This window comes from Macaca mulatta, chromosome 10 (assembly GCF_049350105.2).
Source record: "Macaca mulatta isolate MMU2019108-1 chromosome 10, T2T-MMU8v2.0, whole genome shotgun sequence".
NCBI lineage: Eukaryota > Metazoa > Chordata > Mammalia > Primates > Cercopithecidae > Macaca > Macaca mulatta.
Genome location: NC_133415.1, coordinates 48,592,708 through 48,606,427, shown reverse-complemented (window position 1 = coordinate 48,606,427; position 13,720 = coordinate 48,592,708).

The following is a 13,720-nucleotide window of genomic DNA, read 5'->3' as shown; positions in this document are numbered from 1 at the left end:
TTCTCTTAACTCATCTCACAGAGTTACATCTGTATTTCTTGGATCTCTTTGCTAGCGTTATTTCTGTGGAATCTGAGAACAGATATTTCGGATCCCTTTGAAGACTATAGGGCCAAAGGAAATATCCTACGATAACAAAGAGAAGGAAGCTTTCTGAGAAATTTCTTTGCGTTCTGTGAAATCATCTCACAGACTTACAGCTTTCCCCTCAAGAAGCCTTTCGCTAAGACAGTTCTTGTGGAATTGGCAAAATGATATTTGGAAGCCCATAGAGGGCTATGGTGAAAAAGGAAATATCCTCAGATGAAATCTGGAAAGAAGGTTTCTGAGAAACTGCTTGGTGTTCTGTTAATTCATCTCACAGAGTTACATCTGTATTTCGTGGATCTCTTTGCTAGCCTTATTTCTGTGGAATCTGAGAACAGATATTTCAGATCCCTTTGAAGACTATAGGGCCAAAGGAAATATCGACCGATTACAAAGAGAAAGAAGCTGTCTGAGAAACTTCTTTGTGTTCTGTGAAATCAACTCACAGAGTTACAGCTTTCCCCTCAAGAAGCCTTTCGCTAGGACACTTCTTGTGGAATTGGCAAAGTGATATTTGGAAGCCCATAGAGGACTATGTTGAAAAAGGAAATATCCTCAGATGAAATCTGGAAAGAAGCTTTCTGAGAAACTGCTTAGTGTTCTGTAAATTCATCTCACAGAGTTACATCTACATTTCGTGGATCTCTTTGCTAGCCTTATTTCTGTGGAATCTGAGAACAGATATTTCGGATCCCTTTGAAGATTATAGAGCCAAAGGAAATATCCTCCGATAACAAAGAGAAGGATGCTTTCAGAGAAACTTCTTTGTGTTCTGTGAAATCATCTCACAGCGTTACAGCTTTCCCCTCAAGAAGCCTTTCGCTAAGACAGTTCTTGTGGAATTGGCAAAGTGATATTTTGAAGCCCATAGAGGGCTATGGTGAAAAACGAAATATCCTCAGATGAAATCTGGAAACAAGCTTTCTGAGAAACTGCTTGGTGTTCTGTTAATTCATCTCACAGAGTTACATCTGTATTTCGTGGATCTCTTTGCTAGCCTTATTTCTGTGGAATCTGAGAACAGGTATTTCGGATCCCTTTGAAGACTATAGGGCCAAAGGAAATATCCTCCGATAACAAAGAGAAGGAAGCTTTCTGAGAAACTTCTTTGCGTTCTGTGAAATCATCTCACAGAGTTACAGCTTTCCCCTCAAGAAGCCTTTCGCTAAGACACTTCTTGTGGAATTGGCAAAGTGATATTTGGAAGCCCATAGAGGGCTATGTTGAAAAAGGAAATATCCTCAGATGAAATCTGGAAACAAGCTTTCTGAGAAACTGCTTGGTGTTCTCTTAATTCATCTCAGAGAGTTACATCTGTATTTCTTGGATCTCTTTGCTAGCCTTATTTCTGTGGAATCTGAGAACAGGTATTTCGGATCCCTTTGAAGACTATAGGGCCAAAGGAAATATCCTCCGATAACAAAGAGAAGGAAGCTTTCTGAGAAACTTCTTTGCGTTCTGTGAAATCATCTCACAGAGTTACAGCTTTCCCCTCAAGAAGCCTTTCGCTAAGACAGTTCTTGTGGAATTGGCAAAGTGATATTTGGAAGCCCATAGAGGGCTATGGTGAAAAACGAAATATCCTCAGATGAAATCTGGAAACAAGCTTTCTGAGAAACTGCTTGGTGTTCTGTTAATTCATCTCACAGAGTTACATCTGTATTTCGTGGATCTCTTTGCTAGCCTTATTTCTGTGGAATCTGAGAAGAGATATTTCGGATCCCTTTGAAGAGTATAGGGCCAAAGGAAATATCGTCCGATTACAAAGAGAAAGAAGCTGTCTGAGAAACTTCTTTGTATTCTGTGAAATCAACTCACAGAGTTACAGCTTTCTCCTCAAGAAGACTTTCTCTAAGACACTTCTTGTGGAATTGGCAAAGTGATATTTGGAAGCCCATAGAGGGCTAAGGTGAAAAAGGAAATATCCTCAGATGAAATCTGGAAACAAGTTTTCTGAGAAACTGCTTGGTGTTCTGTTAATTCATCGCACAGAGTTACATCTGTATTTCGTGTATCTCTTTGCTAGCCTTATTTCTGTGGAATCTGAGAACAGATATTTCGGATCCCTTTGAAGACTATAGGGCAAAAGGAAGTATCCTCTGATAACAAAGAGAAAGAAGCTTTCTGAGAAAGTTCTTTGTGTTCTGTGAAATCATCTCACAGAGTTACAGCTTTCCCCTCAAGAAGCCTTTCGCTAACACACTTCTTGTGTAATTGGCAAAGTGATATTTGGAATCCCATAGAGGGCTATGGTGAAAAAGGAAATATCCTCAGATGAAATCTGGAAAGGAGCTTTCTGAGAAACAGCTTGGTGTTCTGTTAATTCATCTCACAGAGTTACATCTGTATTTCGTGGATCTCTTTGCTAGCCTTATTTCTGTGGAATCTGAGAACAGATATTTCGGATCCCTTTGAAGACTATAGGGCCAAAGGAAATATCGTCCGATTACAAAGAGAAAGAAGCTGTCTGAGAAACTTCTTTGTGTTCTGTGAAATCAACTCACAGAGTTACAGCTTTCCCCTCAAGAAGGCTTTCGCTAAGACACTTCTTGTGGAATTGGCAAAGTGATATTTGGAAGCCCATTGAGGGCTATGGTGAAAAAGGAAATATCCTCAGATGAAATCTGGAAACAAGCTTTCTGAGAAACTGCTTGGTGTTCTCTTAACTCATCTCACAGAGTTACATCTGTATTTCTTGGATCTCTTTGCTAGCGTTATTTCTGTGGAATCTGAGAACATATATTTCGGATCCCTTTGAAGACTATAGGGCCAAAGGAAATATCCAACGATAACAAAGAGAAGGAAGCTTTCTGAGAAATTTCTTTGCGTTCTGTGAAATCATCTCACAGATTTACAGCTTTCCCCTCAAGAAGCCTTTCGCTAAGACAGTTCTTGTGGAATTGGCAAAGTGATATTTGGAAGCCCATAGAGGGCTATGGTGAAAAAGGATATATCCTCAGATGAAATCTGGAAACAAGCTTTCTGAGAAACTGCTTGGTGTTCTGTTAATTCATCTCACAGAGTTACATCTGTATTTCGTGGATCTCTTTGCTAGCCTTATTTCTGTGGAATCTGAGAACAGATATTTCGGATCCCTATGAAGACTATAGGGACAAAGGAAATATCGTCCGATTACAAAGAGAAAGAAGCTGTCTGAGAAACTTCTTTGTGTTCTGTGAAATCAACTCACAGAGTTACAGCTTTCCCTTCAAGAAGCCTTTCGCTAAGACACTTCTTGTGGAATTGGCAATGTGATATTTGGAAACCCATAGAGGGCTATGTTGAAAAAGGAAATATCCTCAGATGAAATCAGGAAAGAAGCTTTCTGAGAAACTGCTTAGTGTTCTGTTAATTCATCTCACAGAGTTACATCTGCATTTCGTGGATCTCTTTGCTAGCCTTATTTCTGTGGAATCTGAGAACAGATATTTCCGATCCCTTTGAAGATTATAGGGCCAAAGGAAATATCCTCCGATAACAATGAGAAAGATGCTTTCAGAGAAACTTCTTTGCTTTCTGTGAAAACAACTCACACAGATACAGCTTTCCCCTCAAGAAGCCTTTCGCTAAGACAGTTCTTGTGGAATTGGCAAAGTGATATTTGGAAGCGCATAGAGGGCTATGGTGAAAAAGGAAATATCCTCAGATGAAATCTGGAAGCAAGCTTTCTGAGAAACTGCTTGGTGTTCTCTTAATTCATCTCACAGAGTTACATCTTTATTTCGTGGTTCTCTTTGCTAGCCTTATTTCTGTGGAATATGAGAACAGATATTTCAGATCCCTTTGAAGACTATAGGGCCAAAGGAATTATCCTCCGATAACAAAGAGAAAGAAGCTTTCTGAGAAACTTCTTTCTGTTCTGTGAAATCATCTCACAGAGTTACAGCTTTCCCCTCAAGAAGCCTTTCGCTAAGACAGTTCTTGTGGAATTGGCAAAGTGATATTTGGAAGCCCATAGAGGGCTATGGTGAAAAAGGAAATATCCTCAGATGAAATCGGGAAAGGAGCTTTCTGAGAAACTGCTTGGTGTTCTGTTAATTCATCTCACAGAGTTACATCTGTATTTCGTGGATCTCTTTCCTAGCCTTATTTCTGTGGAATCTGAGAACAGATATTTCGGATCCCTTTGAAAACTATAGGGCAAAAGGAAGTATCCTCTGATAACAAAGAGAAAGAAACTTTCTGAGAAACTTCTTTGTGTTCAGTGAAATCATCTCAGAGAGTTACAGCTTTCCCCTCAAGAAGCCTTTCGCTAAGACACTTCTTGTGGAATTGGCAAAGTGATATTTGGAAGCCCATAGAGGGCTATGGTGAAAAAGGAAATATCCTCAGATGAAATCTGGAAAGAAGCTTTGTGAGAAACTGCTTGGTGTTCTTTTAATTCATCTCACAGAGTTACATCTGTATTTCGTGGATCTCTTTGCTAGCCTTATTTCTGTGGAATCTGAGAACAGATATTTCGGATCCCTTTGAAGACTATAGGGCCAAAGGAAATATCGACCGATTACAAAGAGAAAGAAGCTGTCTGAGAAACTTCTTTGTGTTCTGTGAAATCAATTCACAGAGTTACAGCATTCCCCTCAAGAAGCCTTTCGCTAAGACAGTTCTTGTGGAATTGGCAAAGTGATATTTGGAAGCCCATAGAGGGCTATGGTGAAAAAGGAAATATCCTCAGATGAAATCTGGAAACAAGCTTTCTGAGAAACTGCTTGGTGGTCTGTTAATTCATCTCACAGAGTTACATCTGTATTTCGTGGATCTCTTTGCTAGCCTTATTTCTGTGTAATCTGAGAACAGATATTTCGGATACCTTGAAGACTATAGGGAAAAAGGAAGTATCCTCTGATAACAATGAAAAAGAAGCTTTCTGAGAAACTTCTTTGTGTTTTGTGAAATCATCTCACAGAGTTACAGCTTTCCCCTCAAGAAGCCTTTCGCTAAGACACTTCTTGTGGAATTGGCAAAGTGATATTTGGAAGCCCATTGAGGGCTATGGTGAAAAAGGAAATATCCTCAGATGAAATCTGGAAAGAAGCTTTCTGAGAAACTGCTTGGTGTTCTCTTAACTCATCTCACAGAGTTACATCTGTATTTCCTGGATCTCTTTGCTAGCGTTATTTCTGTGGAATCTGAGAACAGATATTTCGGATCCCTTTGAAGACTATAGGGGCAAAGGAAATATCCTACGATAACAAAGAGAAGGAAGCTTTCTGAGAAATTTCTTTGCGTTCTGTGAAATCATCTCACAGACTTACAGCTTTCCCCTCAAGAAGCCTTTCGCTAAGACAGTTCTTGTGGAATTGGCAAAGTGATATTTGGAAGCCCATAGAGGCCTATGGTGAAAAAGGAAATATCCTCAGATGAAATCTGGAAACAAGCTTTCTGAGAAACTGCTTGGTGTTCTGTTAATTCATCATACAGAGTTACATCTGTATTTCGTGGATCTCTTTGCTAGCCTTATTTCTGTGGAATCTGAGAACAGATATTTCGGATCCCCTTGAAGACTGTTGGGCCAAAGGAAATATCCTCTGATAACAAAGAGAAGGAAGCTTTCTGAGAAATTTCTTTGCGTTCTGTGAAAACATCTCACAGAGTTACAGCTTTCCCCTCAAGAAGCCTTTCGCTAAGACAGTTCTTGTGGAATTGGCAAAATGATATTTGGAAGCCCATAGAGGGCTATGGTGAAAAAGGAAATATCCTCAGATGAAATCTGGAAAGAAGGTTTCTGAGAAACTGCTTGGTGTTCTGTTAATTCATCTCACAGAGTTACATCTGTATTTCGTGGATCTCTTTGCTAGCCTTATTTCTGTGGAATCTGAGAACAGATATTTCAGATCCCTTTGAAGACTATAGGGCCAAAGGAAATATCGACCGATTACAAAGAGAAAGAAGCTGTCAGAGAAACTTCTTTGTGTTCTGTGAAATCAACTCACAGAGTTACAGCTTTCCCCTCAAGAAGCCTTTCGCTAGGACACTTCTTGTGGAATTGGCAAAGTGATATTTCGAAGCCCATAGAGGACTATGTTGAAAAAGGAAATATCCTCAGATGAAATCTGGAAAGAAGCATTCTGAGAAACTGCTTAGTGTTCTGTTAATTCATCTCACAGAGTTACATCTGCATTTCGTGGATCTCTTTGCTAGCCTTATTTCTGTGGAATCTGAGAACAGATATTTCGGATCCCTTTGAAGACTATAGGGCCAAAGGAAATATCCTCCGATAACAAAGAGAAGGATGCTTTCAGAGAAACTTCTTTGTGTTCTGTGAAATCATCTCACAGAGTTACAGCTTTCCCCTCAAGAAGCCTTTCGCTAAGACAGTTCTTGTGGAATTGGCAAAGTGATATTTGGAATCCCATAGAGGGCTATGGTGAAAATGGAAATATCCTCTGATGAAATCTGGAAAGAAGCTTTCTGTGAAACTGCTTAGTGTTCTGTTAATTCATCTCACAGAGTTACATCTCTATTTCGTGGATCTCTTTGCTAGCCTTATTTCTGTGTAATCTGAGAACAGATATTTCGGATCCCCTTGAAGACTATTGGGACAAAGGAAATATCCTCCGATAACAAAGAGAAGGAAGCTTTCTGAGAAACTTCTTTGCGTTCTGTGAAAACATCTCACAGAGGTACAGCTTTCCCCTCAAGAAGCCTTTCGCTAAGACAGTTCTTGTGGAATTGGCAAAGTGATATTTGGAAGCCCATAGAGGGCTATGGTGAAAAAGGAAATATCCTCAGATGAAATCTGGAAGCAAGCTTTCTGAGAAACTGCTTGGTGTTCTCTTAATTCATCTCACAGAGTTACATCTGTATTTCGTGGATCTCTTTGCTAGCCTTATTTCTGTGGAATATGAGAACAGATATTTCGGATCCCTTTGAAGACTATAGGGCCAAAGGAAATATCCTCCGATAACAAAGAGAAGGAAGCTTTCTGAGAAACTTCTTTGCGTTCTGTGAAATCATCTCACAGCGTTACAGCTTTCCCCTCAAGAAGCCTTTCGCTAAGACAGTTCTTGTGGAATTGGCAAAGTGATATTAGGAAGCCCATAGAGGGCTATGGTGAAAAAGGAAATATCCTCAGATGAAATCTGGAAACAAGCTTTCTGAGAAACTGCTTGGTGGTCTGTTAATTCATCTCACAGAGTTACATCTGTATTTCGTGGATCTCTTTGCTAGCCTTATTTCTGTGGAATCTGAGAACAGATATTTCGGATCCCTTTCAAGACTATAGGGCCAAAGGAAATATCGTCCGATTACAAAGAGAAAGAAGCTGTCTGAGAAACTTCTTTGTGTTCTGTGAAATCAACTCACAGAGTTACAGCTTTCCCCTCAAGAAGCCTTTCGCTAAGACACTTCTTGTGGAATTGGCAAAGTGATATTTGGAAGCCCATAGAGGGCTATGGTGAAAAAGCAAATATCCTCAGGTGAAATCAGGAAAGAAGCTTTCTGAGAAACTGCTTAGTGTTTTGTTAATTCATCTCACAGAGTTACATCTGCATTTCGTGGATCTCTTTGCTAGCCTTATTTCTTTGGAATCTGAGAACAGATATTTCCGATCCCTTTGAAGATTATAGGGCCAAAGGAAATATCCTCCGAAAATAAAGAGAAAGATGCTTTCAGAGAAACTTCTTTGTGTTCTGTGAAATCATCTCACAGAGATACAGCTTTCCCCTCAAGAAGCCTTTCGCTAAGACAGTTCTTGTGGCATTGGCAAAGTGATATTTGGAAGCCCATAGAGGGCTAAGGTGGAAAAGGAAATATCCTCTGATGAAATCTGGAAAGAAGCTTTCTGAGAAACTGCTTCGTGTTCTGTTAATTCATCTCACAGAGTTACATCTGTATTTCGTGGATCTCTTTGCTAGCCTTATTTCTGTGGAATCTGAGAAGAGATATTTCGGATCCCTTTGAAGAGTATAGGGCCAAAGGAAATATCGTCCGATTACAAAGAGAAAGAAGCTGTCTGAGAAACTTCTTTGTATTCTGTGAAATCAACTCACAGAGTTACAGCTTTCTCCTCAAGAAGACTTTCTCTAAGACACTTCTTGTGGAATTGGCAAAGTGATATTTGGAAGCCCATTGAGGGCTATGGTGAAAAAGGAAATATCCTCAGATGAAATCTGGAAAGAAGCTTTCTGAGAAACTGTTTGGTGTTCTGTTAATTCATCTCACAGAGATACATCTGTATTTCGTGGATCTCTTTGCTAGCCTTATTTCTGTGGAATCTGAGAACAGATATTTCGGATCCCTTTGAAGACTATAGGGCCAAAGGAATTATCCTGCGATAACAAAGAGAAAGAAGCTTTCTGAGAAATTTCTTTCTGTTCTGTGAAATCATCTCACAGAGTTACAGCTTTCCCCTCAAGAAGCCTTTCGCTAAGACAGTTCCTGTGGAATTGGCAAAGTGATATTTGGAAGCCCAATGAGGGCTATGGTGAAAAAGGAAATATCCTCAGATGAAATCTGGAAAGGAGCTTTCTGAGAAACAGCTTGGTGTTCTGTTAATTCATCTCACAGAGTTACATCTGTATTTCGTGGATCTCTCTGCTAGCCTTATTTCTGTGGAATCTGAGAACAGATATTTCGGATCCCTTTGAAGACTATAGGGCCAAAGGAAATATCGTCCGATTACAAAGAGAAAGAAGCTGTCTGAGAAACTTCTTTGTGTTCTGTGAAATCAACTCACAGAGTTACAGCTTTCCCCTCAAGAAGGCTTTCGCTAAGACACTTCTTGTGGAATTGGCAAAGTGATATTTGGAAGCCCATTGAGGGCTATGGTGAAAAAGGAAATATCCTCAGATGAAATCTGGAAACAAGCTTTCTGAGAAACTGCTTGGTGTTCTCTTAACTCATCTCACAGAGTTACATCTGTATTTCTTGGATCTCTTTGCTAGCGTTATTTCTGTGGAATCTGAGAACATATATTTCGGATCCCTTTGAAGACTATAGGGCCAAAGGAAATATCCAACGATAACAAAGAGAAGGAAGCTTTCTGAGAAATTTCTTTGCGTTCTGTGAAATCATCTCACAGAGTTACAGCTTTCCCCTCAAGAAGCCTTTCGCTAAGACAGTTCTTGTGGAATTGGCAAAGTGATATTTGGAAGCCCATAGAGGGCTATGGTGAAAAAGGATATATCCTCAGATGAAATCTGGAAACAAGCTTTCTGAGAAACTGCTTGGTGTTCTGTTAATTCATCTCACAGAGTTACATCTGTATTTCGTGGATCTCTTTGCTAGCCTTATTTCTGTGGAATCTGAGAACAGATATTTCGGATCCCTATGAAGACTATAGGGACAAAGGAAATATCGTCCGATTACAAAGAGAAAGAAGCTGTCTGAGAAACTTCTTTGTGTTCTGTGAAATCAACTCACAGAGTTACAGCTTTCCCTTCAAGAAGCCTTTCGCTAAGACACTTCCTGTGGAATTGGCAATGTGATATTTGGAAACCCATAGAGGGCTATGTTGAAAAAGGAAATATCCTCAGATGAAATCAGGAAAGAAGCTTTCTGAGAAACTGCTTAGTGTTCTGTTAATTCATCTCACAGAGTTACATCTGCATTTCGTGGATCTCTTTGCTAGCCTTATTTCTGTGGAATCTGAGAACAGATATTTCCGATCCCTTTGAAGATTATAGGGCCAAAGGAAATATCCTCCGATAACAATGAGAAAGATGCTTTCAGAGAAACTTCTTTGCTTTCTGTGAAAACAACTCACACAGATACAGCTTTCCCCTCAAGAAGCCTTTCGCTAAGACAGTTCTTGTGGAATTGGCAAAGTGATATTTGGAAGCGCATAGAGGGCTATGGTGAAAAAGGAAATATCCTCAGATGAAATCTGGAAGCAAGCTTTCTGAGAAACTGCTTGGTGTTCTCTTAATTCATCTCACAGAGTTACATCTTTATTTCGTGGTTCTCTTTGCTAGCCTTATTTCTGTGGAATATGAGAACAGATATTTCAGATCCCTTTGAAGACTATAGGGCCAAAGGAATTATCCTCCGATAACAAAGAGAAAGAAGCTTTCTGAGAAACTTCTTTCTGTTCTGTGAAATCATCTCACAGAGTTACAGCTTTCCCCTCAAGAAGCCTTTCGCTAAGACAGTTCTTGTGGAATTGGCAAAGTGATATTTGGAAGCCCATAGAGGGCTATGGTGAAAAAGGAAATATCCTCAGATGAAATCGGGAAAGGAGCTTTCTGAGAAACTGCTTGGTGTTCTGTTAATTCATCTCACAGAGTTACATCTGTATTTCGTGGATCTCTTTCCTAGCCTTATTTCTGTGGAATCTGAGAACAGATATTTCGGATCCCTTTGAAAACTATAGGGCAAAAGGAAGTATCCTCTGATAACAAAGAGAAAGAAACTTTCTGAGAAACTTCTTTGTGTTCAGTGAAATCATCTCAGAGAGTTACAGCTTTCCCCTCAAGAAGCCTTTCGCTAAGACACTTCTTGTGGAATTGGCAAAGTGATATTTGGAAGCCCATAGAGGGCTATGGTGAAAAAGGAAATATCCTCAGATGAAATCTGGAAAGAAGCTTTGTGAGAAACTGCTTGGTGTTCTTTTAATTCATCTCACAGAGTTACATCTGTATTTCGTGGATCTCTTTGCTAGCCTTATTTCTGTGGAATCTGAGAACAGATATTTCGGATCCCTTTGAAGACTATAGGGCCAAAGGAAATATCGACCGATTACAAAGAGAAAGAAGCTGTCTGAGAAACTTCTTTGTGTTCTGTGAAATCAATTCACAGAGTTACAGCTTTCCCCTCAAGAAGCCTTTCGCTAAGACACTTCTTATGGAATTGGCAAAGTGATATTTGGAAGTCCATAGAGGGCTATGGTGAAAAAGGAAATATCCTCAGATGAAATCAGGAGAGAAGCTTTCTGAGAAACTGCTTGGTGTTCTGTTAATTCATCTCACAGAGTTACATCAGTATTTCGTGGATCTCTTTGCTAGCCTTATTTCTGTGGAATCTGAGAACAGATATTTCGGATCCCTTTGAAGACTATAGGGCCAAAGGAAATATCCTCCGATAACAAAGAGAAGGAAGCTTTCTCAGAAACTTCTTTGCGTTCTGTGAAATCATCTCACAGAGTTACAGCATTCCCCTCAAGAAGCCTTTCGCTAAGACAGTTCTTGTGGAATTGGCAAAGTGATATTTGGAAGCCCATAGAGGGCTATGGTGAAAAAGGAAATATCCTCAGATGAAATCTGGAAACAAGCTTTCTGAGAAAATGCTTGGTGGTCTGTTAATTCACCTCACAGAGTTACATCTGTATTTCGTGGATCTCTTTGCTAGCCTTATTTCTGTGGAATCTGAGAACAGATATTTCGGATACCTTTGAAGACTATAGAGAAAAAGGAAGTATCCTCTGATAACAATGAAAAAGAAGCTTTCTGAGAAACTTCTTTGTGTTCTGTGAAATCATCTCACAGAGTTACAGCTTTCCCCTCAAGAAGCCTTTCGCTAAGACACTTCTTGTGGAATTGGCACAGTGATATTTGGAAGCCCATAGAGGGCTATGGTGAAAAAGGAAATATCCTCAGATGAAATCTGGAAACAAGCTTTCTGAGAAACTGCTTAGTGTTCTCTTAACTCATCTCACAGAGTTACATCTGTATTTCTTGGATCTCTTTGCTAGCGTTATTTCGGTGGAATCTGAGAACAGATATTTCGGATCCCTTTGAAGACTATAGGGCCAAAGGAAATATCCTACGATAACAAAGAGAATGAAGCTTTCTGAGAAATTTCTTTGCGTTCTGTGAAATCATCTCACAGACTTACAGCTTTCCCCTCAAGAAGCCTTTCGCTAAGACAGTTCTTGTGGAATTGGCAAAGTGATATTTGGAAGCCCATAGAGGGCTATGGTGAAAAAGGAAATATCCTCAGATGAAATCTGGAAACAAGTTTCTGAGAAACTGCTTGGTGTTCTGTTAATTCATCATACAGAGTTACATCTGTATTTCGTGGATCTCTTTGCTAGCCTTATTTCTGTGGAATCTGAGAACAGATATTTCGGATCCCCTTGAAGACTGTTGGGCCAAAGGAAATATCCTCTGATAACAAAGAGAAGGAAGCTTTCTGAGAAATTTCTTTGCGTTCTGTGAAAACATCTCACAGAGTTACAGCTTTCCCCTCAAGAAGCCTTTCGCTAAGACAGTTCTTGTGGAATTGGCAAAATGATATTTGGAAGTCCATAGAGGGCTATGGTGAAAAAGGAAATATCCTCAGATGAAATCTGGAAAGAAGGTTTCTGAGAAACTGCTTGGTGTTCTGTTAATTCATCTCACAGAGTTACATCTGTATTTCGTGGATCTCTTTGCTAGCCTTATTTCTGTGGAATCTGAGAACAGGTATTTCAGATCCCTCTGAAGACTATAGGGCCAAAGGAAATATCGACCGATTACAAAGAGAAAGAAGCTGTCTGAGAAACTTCTTTGTGTTCTGTGAAATCAACTCACAGAGTTACAGCTTTCCCCTCAAGAAGCCTTTCGCTAGGACACTTCTTGTGGAATTGGCAAAGTGATATTTGGAAGCCCATAGAGGACTATGTTGAAAAAGGAAATATCCTCAGATGAAATCTGGAAAGAAGCTTTCTGAGAAACTGCTTAGTGTTCTGTTAATTCATCTCACAGAGTTACATCTGCATTTCGTGGATCTCTTTGCTAGCCTTATTTCTGTGGAATCTGAGAACAGATATTTCGGATCCCTTTGAAGATTATAGGGCCAAAGGAAATATCCTCCGATAACAAAGAGAAGGATGCTTTCAGAGAAACTTCTTTGTGTTCTGTGAAATCATCTCACAGAGTTACAGCTTTCCCCTCAAGGAGCCTTTCGCTAAGACAGTTCTTGTGGAATTGGCAAAGTGATATTTGGAATCCCATAGAGGGCTATGGTGAAAATGGAAATATCCTCTGATGAAATCTGGAAAGAAGCTTTCTGAGAAACTGCTTAGTGTTCTGTTAATTCATCTCACAGAGTTACATCTCTATTTCGTGGATCTCTTTGCTAGCCTTATTTCTGTGTAATCTGAGAACAGATATTTCGGATCCCCTTGAAGACTATTGGGCCAAAGGAAATATCCTCCGATAACAAAGAGAAGGAAGCTTTCTGAGAAACTTCTTTGCGTTCTGTGAAAACATCTCACAGAGGTACAGCTTTCCCCTCAAGAAGCCTTTCGCTAAGACAGTTCTTGTGGAATTGGCAAAGTGATATTTGGAAGCCCATAGAGGGCTATGGTGAAAAAGGAAATATCCTCAGATGAAATCTGGAAAGAAGCGTTCTGAGAAACTGCTTAGTGTTCTGTTAATTCATCTCACAGAGTTACATCTGTATTTCGTGGATCTCTTTGCTAGCCTTATTTCTGTGGAATCTGAGAACAGATATTTCGGATCCCTTTGAATACTATAGGGCCAAAGGAAATATCCTCCGATAACAAAGAGAAGGAAGCTTTCTGAGAAACTTCTTTGAGTTCTGTGAAATCATCTCACAGCGTTACAGCTTTCCCCTCAAGAAGCCTTTCGCTAAGACAGTTCTTGTGGAATTGGCAAAGTGATATTAGGAAGCCCATAGAGGGCTATGGTGAAAAAGGAAATATCCTCAGATGAAATCTGGAAACAAGCTTTCTGAGAAACTGCTTGGTGGT